Source organism: Protopterus annectens, chromosome 17.part0 (assembly GCF_019279795.1).
Source record: "Protopterus annectens isolate FY-2018-M chromosome 17.part0, PAN1.0, whole genome shotgun sequence".
Lineage (NCBI taxonomy): Eukaryota > Metazoa > Chordata > Ceratodontiformes > Protopteridae > Protopterus > Protopterus annectens.
The window spans coordinates 128205768-128224385 of NC_056751.1; the positions used below are offsets into that span (position 1 = coordinate 128205768).

Genomic DNA, 18618 nt, shown 5'->3' on the forward strand with positions numbered 1-18618 from the left:
GGATTGCACTGGCATGTATTTATTACCACCTAAAACTGCTGTTATAGAGCTTAAATAAATGGGAAAAATGATCAGGTTTCAGAAGGGAAATTTACTTCTAGGTGGGGACGAGGAATTTCATTTCCAACAATTAGGATCTATCACGGGGGGCTAGGTGAGGAAATATAACAAAAGAGTAGACTTCTGAAGAAATTTATGAAAATATTAGGTATGAAAGGTGTGAATTCAGTAGTAGAAGCTTGGAGAAAATGTAATTATTATTCATCAAGAACAATAATGGGGATTAGACTAGACAGAAATATTTCACAGGAACATGTGCGTTTTATTGAGAACTTTACCAAATATCCAATAACTATTTTAGATCATGCGCCAAAAACTACTAAGATAAAAATGCAAGGTAATAAAGTCAAGATAAGGCATCTTCAAGAATTATGCATAGAAAAATCCAGCTTTTTCCTGAAGATTCCCTCTTACAGGACGTCATTAATGAGAGCTTATTTAAATTGCTGAAACTAGAACATCCTATTAGTCCTCTGGCCTTTGGAGTTCCTAAAATTCACAAAAAGTATTGACCATCTGCCCTTCAGGGTTATAATAGCAGCACATAATAGTACTACATACTCTTTAGGCTACTTAAGGTATTAATAAAACCTGTTGACTACTTATTAAAGGCCTCATGGGACTTTTTAACCAAAATTCAGGCCATTTGGTTTAGTGATGAGTGTAGTTTCTCAACAATTGATGTTAAAGACTTGTTTACTTCTATATCCCATTTTGAAGTTCTGAATTTATTTTATGATGCAGTTAGAGAACTAACCGCCTTAAGTGACACAATGCTGAATTTTTTGATGACCACTATGGAATATATTTTGAATAATAATTACTTCACATTTGACAGGACAATTTATCAAACAAGTTAAAGGGGTAGCTATGGGTGTGAGCTGCGCATTCATATACGCCAATTTAGTCCTATATATATGGGAGAAAAAACGTGTTTTGGGCTCAAAATCCCCAGCAGACTGGTTAGCCTATTATGGATACCTTGCCAATATCTTTATTTTATGAAAGTATGCTAACAAGATAGATGTATTTTTGAATTATCTGAATAGTGTTGGTGACACTTTACTTTTTACAGGAACCAAATCTGAAAACAGTATAGATTTTTTAGATACAACTTTGTTTAAAGGTAAAACCCACAGAAGGTTTGGTTCCAAAATTTTTAGAAAACTTTCTCTAACAACTAACCACCCAGTACATATGAAGAGAAACATTTTTAAAGGACAGTTGATACAAGCAGCTAGGATGTACTTGGATTTGGATAGCTTTTTGACGGAAGTAAATATTATCATAGATATGTTTAAAGAAAGAGAGAGTACCCCAAAGATTATTTAATGACAGTAGTCCAGGAAGTAAAATCAGGATGAGGTAATAAATAAAAACCCCTATTAAACAACAGCAGTTCGTCTACACATGAAGCAACCAAAAGCAAATTAAACTTCCAAAGCAGTATGGTACTACCCTATGGTAATGGGTAGTCAGGAAGTGAAACATATACTAACAAAAAATTGGATAATCTTTAAAAGTAATCCTGATATTCTTGACCACATTGGACAAGTTCCCAGTTTTGTTTATAAGACAGGCAAAAACTTAAAATGGCTATTCCAACAGGAGTTATTATACCACCAGGTACCAGAGAAAGGGACAAAATGTGGGGCATGTTGTCAGTGCCCATTTATTATGGAGAATCAGACTGTTGCTTTGGAACATGTACCTTTCAAAATTATGTTGAAAAACGGCAATTGTGACACCAGGGGAATTGTTTATTTGGCCTTGTGTACCACATGTGGTTATTTCTATATAGGGAAAACAGAACGTAGCCTTAGGAAGTGTATTTATGAACATATATATGCTATTAATAAAGAAAATACAAATAATGCCCTTTATAAGCATAGTTTAGTTTGTAAAGGTATTAACAGGTTCAAATTTGGGATTTTGGACATTGTAGATGACAATATAAGAGGAAGTTGGTGGGAACTAGACCTGGAGATGAGAGAACTACATTGGTAGTTAAAATTAAATGCCATAGTACCTCCAGGTATGAACAACAGCACTATTGTCCCCCTTTACAAAAAACGTGCTCTTACTTTATAAATATTATTTTTAACAGAACATACATTCTCATATATGTGTATATATATATATATATATATATATATATATATATATATATATATATATATATATGGGTCCCCTTCACATGGTCGACAGTTCATATGATCGACACTCATTTGGTCGACAGTTCATTTGGTCAACAAGCAGATTTGCCCCCTTCCCAATGTTGTGCAACCCTGGAGTTGATATATATAGTTAGGAGGGGTGTGGGGGGCAGAGCCTCCCACATTGGGGGGTATGGGGGATGAAGCCCCCCACCTAAAATGCTTGTCGATCAAATGAACTGTCGACCAAATAAACTGTCGACCATGTCAGGTAGACCCATATATATATATATATATATATATATATATATATATATATATATATATATATATACACACACACACACACACACACACATATATATATATACATATATATATATATATATATATATATATATATATATATATATTTTTTTTTTTAGAATTGATTTTATGTTTTATATTCATCACAGGATGTACAATGTTCATGCTTGATTTACTTTATTTAGAATTGTTACATGTCTTTTATGCTAAGTACCTTTAAGTGCTTCCATACTTAATTATCCTAATTAGTAACAGATTGTTATATAAAGGATTCATTTACTAGTGGCATTTGTTCTGATGAAGTCTCTTAGAGCTTGAGATGAAAGCGCTTAACCTTTCATATGTTAATAGTGTTATTTGCCTTTGGATTTTTTGGATACTAATAGCATTTGTATTGGATGTAGCACAGTTGTGTGGGGTCAGTTAATTGCTCAGAATGGCTTTTTATGTTCTGAGACTTTTAAAATTCCATACAAAATAGTCTGTCAAAAGTATCGGGTGAGCAATAGGTGTGCCTAAGGAAATTATTCTTTTGAGCCAGGACACAAAATCTGAATTGCCTAGACAGAGTAAAAGTTTAATTCTGGTGGCTATAAAAACAATTACTACAAAATGGAAATCAGAGTCTCAACCAACTGTATTTGAAGTACTGTATAAACAGAGAAAAGAACGGGAAGAGGGATCTTTAGAAACGGAAAGGAGCAAATTACATAACAATAAATGGAATTTGTGGGAAGAATACATGCAGAATGTTTAGGAGGACAAGGAATGAGGTTTAAGGGAAGGCAGAAATTCAGCCATTTATGCAATGTTGACTGATAATTGCACAGAAAAGACATGTGATATATGTACAGGGAAAACATGTTAATATGGTTTGCTTTCATTTCTGTTGATGTATGTTTGCCAGCAACTTGAGTGAAAATTCAATAAAGGCATTTAAAATAAAGTTGTCTGGATCAACCCACCACCGAAAATCTTTCTATACAGGTAGTGAAAGAAGAACCATTGTCTCTAGGAAATCTGAAGATTAGTTTCAGATGTTTGTGACACTCCACTGCAGTCATCTCTTTAATTTCTTCAAGTCTTTTGGGTTTCTAATACCATGACGGGAATGAATCCAATTCCTAAGTCAAAGTATGATTAAATTTCATGAAATTAATATTGTTTCAATCTTTAATGTCAGCCAGTAGTGCTCCTTGCAGCACCCGCAATGTGCCCAGTAGCAATTCCTTCTGCAGTTTATATGGAGTTACATGCATCAGTAACATAGCTAAATACGACTGTAAATTCTTTTTATAAGACCCTTTGCTCTTACTACTATTGGAATTGTATGGGTATCTTTCTTCCACAGTGCTCTTGTTTCTCCCTGCAGATCTTGATATTTTATGACTTTGTCTCTCTCTGTACCCAAGACACTGTAGTCACTGGGGGTGGCAATTTCAATGATCAGTGCTACTCTTGTCTTCTCTTCTTGGGCCACTATATCCCGTTTTCTAGCATCTCTCTTTTGAACTGTTGGTAATGGATGATCCCATGTGATGTAGACTTCTTTATTTTCTATGATGCTTTGTGGCTCATGTTTCCAGTGTTTTTCAGCCACTTTGATACCATAATGTTTGCACAATCCCCAGTACAACAGTCTCGCCACATTATTATGCCTTTCAGTATACAGTCCCTTCTGTTATTATCACAACCAGCAACGAGGTGTGCAACTGTTACCAATTCGGTTTTACAAAACCTACATGTCTGTTTCTCCCACATGTTCAATGGACTTTATAAACCAACATGTATGTAGCCCACTATCTTGGGCTGCTAAGATCAACCCTTTCATCTCTTGGTTTGAATTTGCCTCTCCTTAACCATTCCTGTGTTCGTTCCTGATCAACACAAGGTTCTTCCAGAAGTTTTCTATACTTGCAACTATATTTATGCTTTTTCCACATTTCTTGCCTTCTCATCTGATCCTTCACCTTATAGTCTTTTTTTTATTATTTTTTGGCACATTCAGTTGCTGCTTGATTTTTATCTACTTCTGGTTTAATTTCCATTCCTGCTTGATGCCGATAAGCCTCTGCTAGATTAAGCAGAGAAGTCATCTTACATTTATTCTCCTCATGCTTCAAAATTTTCACTACATTTGGGTCTTGTGAGATCAGCAGATATGTGTGGAATCCCATGATTGCAGATCTATACATATAATAAATTTCAAGGAGGCCCATCCCGCCTTCGGAAAGCAGAATACATAATCTTTACAATTTTTATAAATCACTTGGTGAGTATGAAGCATTATTCTTGTTTTCCTGTCTATGCTATCAAACACGTTTTGGGGCTAGTCAATCACTCCACAACTAAGTTAGGAGAGGAAGAGCAAACTGGTTTATAGCTTGTATTTTATTCCTAGATGTCAGTGCTGTTTTCAGGATTAATTTAAGTCTTCTGAAGTATTCCTAAGTTTTATTCGCATTTGTTCAAGTTTTATTGTTGATCCTTCATCAGTTCCCAAGTATTTATATACTCCTTCTTGTTCAGGTTCTTTTGTATAACATTCTTGTCCCAAACTGATGTTTTCCTGGTGTTGCAGTTTTCCTGCTTTAAAGGTTGCTTCTGCACATTTATCAAGACAAAATGACATTCTTGTATTATCTGAAAAAGTTTTGACAACTTGAAGTTGTGCTTTCAGTTCCTCATCTGATGAGCTATACAGTTTTAAATCATCAACAAAGAGAAGGTGAGAAGTCTTTACACTTGGTTGTTTTCTAGGAGCCAGATTATAGCCATGGCCTAAGCTGTTGAGAAAACATCTTAATGGATTAAGGGCAAGGCAGAATAGTAACGGTGACAGAGTCTCACCCTGGAATATCCTCCTTTGAATTTTTATCCCTGGAATAACAATTTGTCCTTTATCATGGCTTAATTGCAAAGTGGCCTGCCACTGTTTCATGGTCATTGTAATGTAATCGATCAGTGTGGGGTGCATCTTATACATTTTTAAGCACTCTTATCAATAAATGAGGGATACTATCAACTGCTTTTTTGAAGTCAATCCATGCCATACTTCTATTCTTTGCCTTTTTACAGTTTTCCACTATGACTAACAAATGATCCTTTGATCCATATGACTTTCTTTTATTGCCTTCTTGTTCTATTGCCATAATTGAGTTTTCTTCTAAATGACTATAAACTGTCAGCATCAATTCGCGTGTATAGTTTATACGTCATCGGAAGGCAAGTTACTGGTCTGTAAGTTTTAGGGTAGCTTGCAGGTTCACTCTTAAGTAGGAGCATTGTTTTTCCTGTTGTTACCAGGTTGGTGCCTGCTCTGGGTGTGCATATAAATAGTTCTTACTCATGGCTAAATCTTCGTGCAAAGATGTTAATACTTTTAAAACCAGAAGTTTGGTACTGCATCTGGGCCTGAGGTTTTCCAATTAGAGGCTTTCCTTAACTTTGTTTCAATCTCTCTAGCTGTTACTTCAACCCATTTCATATCATGTACCTTTGAACTTCTTATTCTTTCTTTTACTTCTATCCATTTAGCATCTTTGTTATGTTCCACAGGATTTTCATAGATACTTCTCCAAAATGTAGCTAGTTCTTTTTTTGGCAGCCTTTCAATTCCTTTTATCTTGCTTCCCAGTTATCTACAAACCTTTTTGGGCCCTCAATAAATTGCTTATTTTGCACTTTTCCTTTATACTCATCTTCGTATTTTCTAAGTTTTTCCGCCTGTGCTGAAATTTTTAGTTTATTATTTGCAATAGTGCATGATAGATCTTGGTGTGTTCTAATATTGCGCTTAAGTCTTGCATGACGAATTAGAACAATTAGGATAACATAACCCAACATCTTGAGTACTAAATTGCTGTGATAGCCCACTGTTGGAGAAATTTCATTACATTCTTAATTTCTGCTTTTTTCAGGAAGAGGAATTTTCATTTGGAAAGGCTATAATTCACCCATAATGGCTATTGATCCTAAAACACTATTTATCAGAAATTGTCCCCTCCCCCAAAGCATCTTTATTACATCATCCCATTTTAAACCACAATATGAATTTACATACACTAGCAAAAAAGAACATACACCATAATACATTTCCATTGTTTTTATGCTGTATATGCAAATATGTTTTTATTTTAACAATTTTCATTTACTAAGAAAACACACCATAAGAAATTTTCACTGTTGCTGCCATTCAGTATACATAAATATATCCAAACAACTTTCATTCATTACATTACATACAATTACTCAATTAATGCCTTCCCTATCCCCCCTCATCCTTCTGAATATACATGTACTGCTCCCACAAATTCTATTTTTAAGAAATTTGTGCTTCTCCATTTCTGAAGATCCCACCTCCAGTTCTTTTACCTCCTTTTACATTATGTGCAGTATAGATTAGGAAATCCATTTTATTTTAATTTTTCTTTAACCACCAAGAAGATTAAACTTACTAAGGCCTTACTATATCCAGGAATTTAGACTATATATTCCAGCTACAAAAATAATAATTTCCACTGTTATAACCAACTGTTCCTCCAACATTTCTGTCAAAGTACAGTACAGAATTTTTTTTTTAAATCTACCAACTCATTACATTCTCAAAGCACATTCTCATTTTCCCCTCTCTATCACACCTCCAATATTTGCTATTTACCCTCAGGTAAAATCCTCCAACATCTGCTTAAAATATAAAGATATCTATGCAAACACATCTATGCATAAATCCTAAACATTCTGGATTTTGTTGAATACTTGGGGACCTTACAAACATCTTCCTATTGTTTCTTTATAAACTACAACGCCATTCCTTTTTCTCAATCTTTAATGCTCTTCCCTGATTGCTATTGTTATCACCCAATAGTTTAAACTTCCACTAATTATACTTTAACAGCAGTTCTGCTCTTAACTCAGTGAGAAACTCTACCTGTGCTGATTTTTTTACTTAATATTCCACTATCCCTTTCTATTTGCCTATACTCTGCTACTGAGCCCGCAAATGAAAACAGCCTCAAACCTGCTGTCTAAACTGAAGCTTAGCCTCATCCCTCTCAACTACCTTTCCCTCCTGTGTTAACTTGTTCCCAAGTACCTTGGTCCCTTTGCTTCTTTCCTCCAGCAAATTCCAAATCTCCTGCTAATATTCTATACTCCTCCTTACAAACATCTCTATTGGTAAAATCCCCCCCACACACACACAAAATCAGTGCCACCAATATTCTTTTCCACTTAGATTTAGAACATTTTTGCTTGGATTATTTGAATGAACCTTAAATGCTATAAACTACTCCATCAAATCAGGTAACCCAAACCATCCTGTTCTATAGGAAGAATCAAATTACCTCACTTAACTTTGCCCTTATTGCCTACCAAATAAATTCCCTCAACTCCTTATCACGTTCCACAACTTCTCCTCTCACTGACAAAAATACATGGACCTGTACATAAAACCAGGAGATTAAAAACATTCTCATTGCTTGAAAGAGTTTCTACTTTTTCAAATTTTGTATTATCTTTCATGTAGTTTCTTCTCATATATTCTTAGTTGTCATAACATAATCATTTTTTATATGTACACCTAAATTGGTCATCTTATTATATCCTCATAAATAAGGGTATTGCTGAACCACTTCATGCATGGGTGCATACTCTACTGCCACATCCTTTGTTTTACATTTGTTTATTTTATACTCCAAAAAGACTTGTGCAACATTCTGAAGTCGTTTCAACACCAAACTGTCATTTCCTGTGATTATCAAGTAGAAAAAAAATTTGTAAATAAAGCTTTTGTTTATTATCAAAACAGTTATATCTTCGAACCTGTGAATCCCTTATTTTCTTTGCTAGCAGCTCTAAATATAAAGCAAATAAAAGGGAAGGAGAAAATCTGTGCCCAGTTATACCATTCAAACACAGCATGTCAAAGAGGAAAATACAGCTATATTATTAAAGCGATTACATTATCAGGGAATGCAAATGCTACCACAGCTCTACTCAAAATCCCTGGTGAATTTATCAATGCCTTCTTCACAACACCACCCACCAATAGTGTTTTTCTTACACTGTTCTTCTCCCTAAATCATCGTTGTGAATAGCATTAAGAACAGGGATTTTTGAGTGGTATTATACAAGTGATATAGATGTAATGATATTAGAAGACAAGATTTTTAACAAACGAAAGATTACAAACAGAGAAACTATGGGGAGGAAAGAATCTGGAATGTGGGAAATGAGAGATGTTCTGGAATAGCCATATTCTGTAGAAATGCAGTAAAGATATTAGATGTAACTTTAGCAAAAATAGGAAGATTAACCATTGTAGACTTAAAATGGAAAGAACAGGTATATAGAATTATACCATCATGTGCTTATATTAACTGTAAGGAAATCAAGAGCTTACTTCATCACATTTTAGACTATGCAGTGATAAATATGAATATTACAATAATAGGAGACTTTAATTATGATTTAAGAGGCAAGCGTAAAAAGGAAGGAAATGATTTAAGAAAAATGTTAGACGTTATAAGCTCTGGTAAGTTAAAACTTTGGGACAAAATTCATGGACTTACAAAATGGATATGTATAGAAGTGAAAAATATTATTTTATAGCATCAAAAGGTTTAGTTATAAGAGAAGGGGAGATAGTTAAAACAGTATGTTCTGATCATCTTGCAATATGTCTACAGATAAAAGAAAATGAGGAATATACAAAATCAGACAAAGGAATAAAAAGGATAAACAAGAAAGCATGGAATAAAGATGAGAGATTAGTAATACAGTTATGGAAATATATTACTTTGAGAACACTTTAAAGAAACTGGTTTGAATGGTGAGTGCTATTTAAGGAAAAATACTACAATTATTTTACAGCAACAATATGATAGAAAAGTAGAAATAAAAATATAAAAGAACATATAACAACAGAAAGTACTTTTGACAAAGAAAAATAATTATATGAAAGAAATCAAGAAAAAATACAAGAATTGTTATATAAACAAAGATTCTTTTTTACAATGAAAAAAGAAACATTGAGTAACTTAAGCAGATTAGTAAAGGAAGATGGTAGAATAATGAGAGAAATTAAAAATGCAAAAGCAGAAATAAAGAACTCAGGAAAAGATTATGAATAGTGTAGCACAATCTGTAAGAGAAATGTTTAAAGAATAAAGAAGGTAGTGAAAAACCATGGAAAGTAAAAAAAAAAAAAAAAAAAAAAGTTAACAGAAAGATGGAATAAAGCATTGGAAAATTATATTTCTTTAAATGATCAGATAAAGTATTAGGACAAGTAAATAAAGATTAATCTGCAAGACCAGACAGAATAGGGCAAGATATGTATAAAAATGTATGGGACTAGCAATATATATATATATATATATATATATATATATATATATATATATATATATATATTTTTTTTTTTAAACATTCCTTAAGTTATTCCCTCCCACCTCTACTCTCACACTTCAAATCTCTCCTCTCTTTCCTTACAAAATATCTATATCTCCCCAAATTATCACTCAAATAAATCTATCTCTCCAAACCACAAGCCTCATCCTTCTCTAGCTTACCTTCCATCAAACATCTTCTTATTGCACCTCACTCCATTAACCTTTTGAATTCCATTACTAATATCTACCACCATCAAACACCTCAATACAACCCTAAAATTGCATCTAATCTTTATAACATTACTTATATGGGCTACTTCACACATTATGCTACCAAATTCACTCAAAACTTCAAAGAATCGTTCACCACAACAAACTGCTAAACAAATTCACAAAAAACATTATCAGCATACTATCACAACTACAACTCAGTGATGATATACACCCAAACCCTGGCCCCAACCTTAATCAAAAACTCTCCAACACTCATACCCCACCTCACTGCTCTACCATCCCTACCCCCCAAGGGCACAATCTCCTATTACTTAATATAAACCTAAGGAGTATAGTCAACAAAGTACATGAACTCCATGCCTTGCTTTCCTTATAATCCCTTGATATATCCATTGTGATAGAAATCTGGCTCAAACCAGAAATTAAAAACAAAATATTCCCCCCAGGTTACAATCTACACCAATGTGGTCATCCAAACAAATGAGGGAGTTAGTTAGCCATAATATTTAAACAAAACTTAGAACTAGAACTCATCAGCACAGACACTCCTACATTCATAAACATTGAAATTCTACTCGCCAAACTAAAAATCAACAATAACAAACATCTATTACTGCCATCCATATCCCACCAGGTGACAATCCTAACACAGATGAAAATGTTAATTGGATATCAAAAACCTTCCAACAAGAAACCATCATAATGGGCAGCCTCAATACTGACTGGTTCACTTATAACTGTGATTACCCCCAACAACTTTACAAACTTACAGGGTTTCTCCCAGCTCATTTAAGAAGCAACTATAAAACAAAACCTCCAATAGACATTCTATTCTAGATTGGACCCTTAGTAAAAAAACATCAGCTTTCTACCAAGCTGGCTGCGTCCCAGATAGTTTTAGTGATCAGCCCACCTAGGCAATCATGTATCCAGCTAAAAAAAACTACTTCAACCACGTAATGCCATTACCCCCAAACCTACTACAGCTCCATCATCCGCTCAATTCAATACCTTCTTCACAAATTCAATTCATTCTCTTGTCAACTCTCCCAACCACCATTAATGCAGCCTGTAAAACCTTTTCCTTTAAATCTATTCCAACATATACCATCAAAATACTACTCTATATGCTCAAACCTACCACCTTAGTAGCAGGCAACCTTCCTACAGAATTCCTAAATATAGCTGCAGATGCCATTGCCTTCCCTGTCTCCAACCTGATCAATGTGTCCTCAAAAAACTACATTCTGCTAAACTGGAAAATATCCTACATCATTCCCTTGCACAAAGGGGGCAACAACATAGAACTATCCAATTACAGACCTAATGCCATTCTACCACACCCCCCCTCCAAAATATTAGAAAAATGCACTCACACACAGCTTTTAAACCACCTACAATCCAACAACTTATCTCACACACAACACAGGTTTTGCCCACATCACAGCACCACAACTGCCCTCCTTAGCTTCACTGACACGAACAAAGAAACCAAGGTAAATGTGTCTCATCCAACATTCTAGTCCTCTTTTAAGGCCTGCAATATGGTCTTTTACCAGAAACTGTTCTCTGAGCTTAACAACCTTAATCTCAGCCATTCTTCTCTATCATGCTTCCATAGCTACCTTACCGGCTGAATGGCAACAGGAGCTCTCTACTCTACTTCCTGTCAACATAGTACTACTCCAAGGTTCCATACTAGGTCACCTACTCTTTTCCGTTTACACTACCACAGGTACACAAAGCCACCCCCTTGCATCAGTCATCCAAATATGCAGAATGAAGATGACTCAACCCTCACCGGTACTGCATCGTCTTTAAAACAATTACAAATTACAACCCAACAGTCCTTCAACAATGCAGAAACCTGGCTAGCCGAAGCTAAACTTATACTGAGCCTATCCAACACCAGGCTGATACTCTTTCACCCCACGAAAGCACCCAATACCCCAACATTTCAGATACGCTCCTCCAACACCACCACTATTATCAGCGGTTTCCCAAACAAAATTATTAGGGGTTATAATTGACAATAACATGAAATTTGACTCACACTTAGCTCAGACTATTAAAAAGACTCGCATTAAACTAGGCTCCCTGTGTTGAATCGAGCCTTTTCTTACCAATCACACCAGAGAAAACATAGCTGGAACTCATCTACTGTCCACACTTCTCTATGCTTCTCTCAACTTCATTAATCTAAGCAATAAAGACTTAACTACATTCGACTCTTACTACAATAAAATAGCGTAATTCACCACCAATTCCCCACACAGGTCCCACCACTGTTCTGCTGTACATCACCTAAAACGGTTAGAACTTCCCCATCATTTAACCTACACCCAAGTTCATCTCTACCCACAGAATAGTACACCAGCCTGAAAGAACCCATGCCCTACAACATATGCTTCTACCTTATTCCACCACTCAACTACTCTGATCCACTCATAAAACTCTCCTAAATGTCTCCAAAAACAACAACAAAGCTATAAACTCCCTCTATTCTAGTGATATTTCCAAGATCTGGAATACTATATTCCACAACATACTGCAGACACGACCTGCCCACCTTAATTTAAAAAACTCCTAAAAGATTACCTGAAAATCAATTGAATCTGCTCCTGTATCTGCCCCAGCTAACTCCACCAAGCCCCATACTCTTTCAAAACTGCACCTCTTCCTGCAAATCACTTCCCCCCACTCACTTCTCTCTAACTGCATTATATCGGTTTCCCTACCTACCTTCCACCCTATTTCATCCTTCTCTTCTTTGTTCACCTCTAATCTAACCTGCTTATACCTACTTACTCTCTATAGTTTCTGAGAAAGACCTGATATTATAGCCTAGGCAGTACTTTACATATGTATGCATTACTTCTTTTATTTCCACAATAATTTTGTACTTAATCCACCAAAACTGTATTTTTAATAACTATGTACACTGCCACTCTCTTGCCTGCATGCCTTTAAATCTTGTTTGTAACACTGTAATTTTGCTTGTGACAATCAAACTTTGTAACTGTCCTGCAGAGCTTTTCTCCCCGGGCCTCTGCTGAAAACAGGCTTGCACCCAGTCGGACCATCCTGGTAAACAAGTGTAAAATAAAATAAATAATAAAATACATTTTGAATGAATGGATAAATGAAAGGTTTATATATAAACAATTTTGTAGTGGAATACTTCATGTGATACGGAAGATGGAAGATAGAATGTAATAAAAAAATGGAGACATAATAGTGATCACAAGAGCTTTATAAAAATAATACAAAAGAGATTTGACACTAAAATGGAAAATATAATGGAAGATCGTGTATATACTATAAAGGGGAAGGATTGCCAATAATGATTTACTTATTTAACTTCTGTTTACCGGGAAAGTCCGACTTGGAATTAAGCCCATTTTCAGTGGAGGTCCGGGGAGAAATGCTCCAGAAGCATGTCTTTCTAACATGGGAGGAAACTGGAGCATCCAGAGGAAACCCACACAAACGGAGGGAGGACATGCAGACTCTGCACAGAAGTTACCCCAGCAGAGAATTAAACTGAAGAACCTCTTGCTGTGAGGCGACTGTTGCACCACTGCACCATCCTTTATTAATAATAATTAGAGAAATTTTGGAAGATATTATGGAAAGAAAAGATGGTGCAAATATCATGACAGGAGAACTTAAGAAGGCATTTGATAAAACCGGATAGGAAATCTTGATAGGTAATGAAAGATTACAATACAAATGAGAAAGTTAAGAAATTATATATGTCAGCGTATAGTAATAAACTGAAAACACTTATAAATGGCTTGTTAAACCAAGAGGTATACATGAAAAGTGGTGTAAGACAGGGATGTCCAATGAGCTGCATACTCTTTGCATTAGTTATGAATGTGATAGCATGTGAAATAAATTACAGAATGAAGGAGGTGGGTATATAAAACCTGAAGGGTTAATAATTCCAGTTCTTGTTAACATATGCAGATGACATTGTAATAATTGTAAAAAACAAAATTTGGATAAAAGCAATAATAATTTGCATAAATAAATGTCTAAAAGTGATATGGATTGCTTTAAATAAAGAAAAAAGTACAGATTTAGATGATGTAGTAAAGATAAGGGAATGTACTTTATAATGAATGAAATTTCTGTGCTGGGTATAAAATTTGGGAATAAAGATGCAAGAAGAATTCAATGGGAAAAGCAATAGCAGAAATAAAACAAACCTCTCTTTTCTGGACAGCATATAAATTAACATTCAGGAAAAATGTTTATTTGATAAATTCAGTACTGATAGGAAAATAGCATACTTATCAACAGTATCTGAAAAGGAATTACTGCAGATATTTTTTCATTTATATGGGGTTCTAGATTAAACCCTTTAAAAAGAGGAGCTATGGATGTAAATAAAGAGGAAGAAGGCTTGGGGTTAATTAACCACCTGCATATGCTGCTTCATTTTTTTATACAAAGTGTTAAAGTGGATAAATGAAAAACATGAAACACTAGTAGTAAAAACTGCATAAAATACAAGTATGATAAACTTTGGGGTATGGTAGAAAGAGCAAGAGAGAAAAACAAGTGTGTATAAACGAAGAATTAAAATCTTACCCCAAGAAAAATATTTTTGTGGAAAATAAAACTGATGATATAGAAAGAGATAGAAAAGTATAGTATACGAATGTAATGATAAAATATTACTAAGTAAAACCATTGGAAAATCAAACGGATGAAAAAATGAAAGCTACAAAAATAAGAAGCAAATGGTGTAATCAAAATAAAATTTCCAGATTTTAGTGGAGAGTGCTAATAGATAAATTGCCAGTAAAAGGAAATATGTCATACAAAAACAAAAGCGAAAACATGTTTACATCGTCAAGAAGGAACTATGGAACATGTGTTTTTCAAATGTAAAAGAGTACAAAAGGTTATGGGGAAAATTGTAAAGAAGATTTTTTTGAAGATACAAAAAGTTGTTAAACACGGATATGATTAAATATGGATATTATATGAATAAAAGTAAAAATATATTAAAAGAATAGAAAAAAGTTTTATGGTATTCAGGTTATACAGAATATAGGAATAAATTAAATTATGTTCAATGGTAAATGGATTTTAGCAATAATATTAAAATAAGATGGTGATTATGGAAAAAGGATTGTACAGGAAATTATGACTATGTTTTTGTATATTTATAAATTTGTTCATGTGTAAATATTTTGTAAATAAGAGTTCTTTTGTATACAAATAAATGACTCCTAGTCTTTTTGTAGGTGCCGTGGGATCTTTTACATTACCTAGAGCTACCAGAAACTCAAGCAGATGGGGCCTTGGTGAAATGTCTAATCTGTTCTTACCACATCTTTCTCATCTCTCTCGCTCACATTTTTGACATGCTTTTAAAGCCCATTTCATTCTATCCCACTCACCAGCTATCCCTTCTGAATTTCTATCTCCCCTAATAATACCCTTTCCTTAAAATTCCACTCTTCTTAACAAGTAACTAGGAAAACAGCAAAGTCTCATTTTCACAGGAATATCCTGCAACTTTATCTTAGATTTTACAGGATGCATTTCAGAGTTGTCAATTAAATGCAAATGTTTGCATGAAATAGAACTTCTATCCAGTCTAGCCCAGCTGTTACACCTTGAGAAATGACATGTAAACTCTGAGTTCTTGGAGTTTCTATTAAACATTCAAAGTTCTTCTATACCAAATATTCTCATCCATTTCTTCAGAAAAATACTCTGTTGTATTTTCCCTACTAGGTCCCCCTAATACAATCTCACTCATGCAAATCAGGTTCCAGTCTACACCCATAAACATTCCTTGATGAAAGATTATTTTTTCTGAAAATTCTCTTAAGCTCCATAATGGTATGGCATCTGGACTGTTGCCACTGCCACTGGGAGGGTTTGGGGGAAAGGTTGCACTCGAGTATGATGTGCTTTTGGATGGGACGTTAAACCAAGGCCCAATGAGTTTCAGCTGGTGGTAGCTCAGATGGATGTAAAAGATCCATGGCAATTATCACAAAGAGTAGGTGAAGCTCTCTGCTGTACTGGCAAAATTTCCCTTAGTGGTATAAAGCACCACCTCAAGTCTCCCCTGAAAAGAACCCACTAGCCTAGTGGTACTAACCTGGTCAACAAAGAATAAATGAAATAAAATATTATAAATATAATAAATAGCTTTAGATGGAATAAAAATACAGGTCAGTGTAATCATCCTCCACAACATTAATCCTTTACTACCACAAATCTACCACTGTTGCCTTTTTTACCTTCTTCTATCATTATTTCAGACCTTCACACAAACAGTATTACTGATGTTTTCATTTTCCCTGATACTTTTTTATTTATTTTATTTATTTAACATTTGTTGACCGGGAAAGTCCGACTAGGTTCCACAGATCCTGTTTTCAGCGGAGGCCCGGGGAGAAATGCTCCAGACGCATGTCTTTAGAATGTGGGAGGAAACCGGAGTACCCGGAGAAAACCCAAACGAACACATGGAACACATGCAAACTCCGCACAGAAGGCACCCCAGCCGAGAATCGAACCAGAGAACCTCTTGCTGTGAGGTGACAGCATTAACCACTGCACCACTGCGCCGCCCACTTCTCTGAACATCCAACCTGAAATCCTTTCTGTGTCAAATTCACATGCTTATTTATATCCAAATTAGTCTCCTGTAGCACTGCTATTGGCACCCATTTTATAAAATGATTCAATACATTCTGCTGTTTGTCTTCATCTGTAAGCTCATTTACATTCCATGTTCATATGGAAAAAGCAGCCATTCTGACAAAAAGTTGCTATTCATGCATTAAACAGGACAGCTCTTCTGAATATGCATTTCCTTCTTGTAACTTGCATGGACACACTGTCTGGAAGGCTGATCTTGCCTGTAAGTTGCTTCTTCGCAACTCCATTTGAATCCATGTCACATTTTCCCAGACGTTTCACTTACATAAAAACACTAACCAAAAACAATAATAGTAATAAATCTCCAAGCCCCTGTCACCTTTCAAGTCACAGCAAGTACAGACACCTGTATACAGTTTCCAAAAATAAACTTTATCCCTCCAAAAAGGAGTAGCTGCCCCAAACAAATGGTTCCACTGACAGGTAACTCCCTATTTCAACATTAAGGTTAACCATGCCAAAGCCAATGTGACAGCCTGTGTTCCCACTTACACAGAATGTTCCCTGTTCTTATTTTATCTTATCTTTGTTCCCGTCCTAGATGAGAAAAATTAACATGCTTTCAATAAACATCAGATTTTGCCTTAAGAAAAAGTGCAATGGCTACCTTTAAAAATAAATTAACTCTGCGCTATTATATTTAGTGCATTATAGTACTGGTGGGGAACCAACTACATGTATACCTGTTAATTTCCAACAGTTCCAAGCTTCATTTTTTTTTGTCTTTTTTACTCCCTGGATTCATCCTGACAGTCACTCCAGTGCCCCATGTCCATGCTGGGTTTACTGGATTAGGGTTAGGAATAGTTCTAGAAATCAACAGTTTCCAAAAAGCCACAAATATATCCAAGGCCCTGGTAGAGTGATCCTTGACCCTGTTGGGAATTACCTTATTGTGGTGGTTATAACAAAAGGTAACAGCATGGGACAACCATCTGGAGACAATCAGCTTTGATACTGGTTGCTCTTTCTTATGCTCATAAGAAAAGAATAATTGATGGAGTTTCTAAAATTGTTAGTTCTTTCAAGATAAAATCTGAGTTGTCTGTGGACATCTAGAAAATGATGGATCCTTTCTACCTCAGTTTTAGGTTCTGAAAAGAAGATAGTGATTAATATTTTGGCTCAAAGTAAACTTTGATACCACCTGCATGGACATGCTAAGCAACTACCCACAAGATCATTGCAAATAAAGGACTGTTTCTTAAGGAAACTCCATCTTTGTGGGCAATGAGTTAAGGCTGACCGACCATAAGAGTTTGAAACTCAAATCCTCTTCTAGCAAAAGTCAGAACAATCAGCAAAATCATTTTCCATGGTAAGAACCTTATGTCAGCCTGATAAGCTGCTTCAAATGGAACATGAGTTAATTTTTGTAACAAAGTTAAGTTCCCACGGAGGAGCCACCTATTTTATTAGAGGACTGGTATATAATAAACTTTCAGTACATTTCCATGTCAAAATGTTTCTGAAAGGGGATGATCCACAGGCAGATATAGTGAAATAGTCAACAAACCAACCTGATAAAGGAGAAAGGTCAATGGATAATAAAGTACAGTTTTGTACCTACCATAAATGTAGATGTTCGAGTGTTCACCCTGCTACAGTCATCACACTTGGGTTATCCTGCCGTCAGGTGGTCCCGCAAGTCGGCCTGAGTTCCAAAGTCTTGGTCCGGCATCAGTTGCTGTCGCTTCCTCCCCGATATCTGTGCACCAGGGGTATATAAGAGGCATCCGATACCATTTTCTTCAGTTTTTCTTGCCCCAGAT

At 35.2% G+C, this 18618-nt stretch overlaps 1 protein-coding gene across 1 annotated transcript in view; it reads right to left on the reverse strand.

Annotated features, from left to right (window-relative positions):
• The window catches only part of YTHDC2 (YTH domain containing 2), a 1963388-nt gene that overhangs the window by 650323 nt on the left and 1294447 nt on the right, over positions 1 to 18618 (reverse strand). The window lies entirely within an intron of this gene.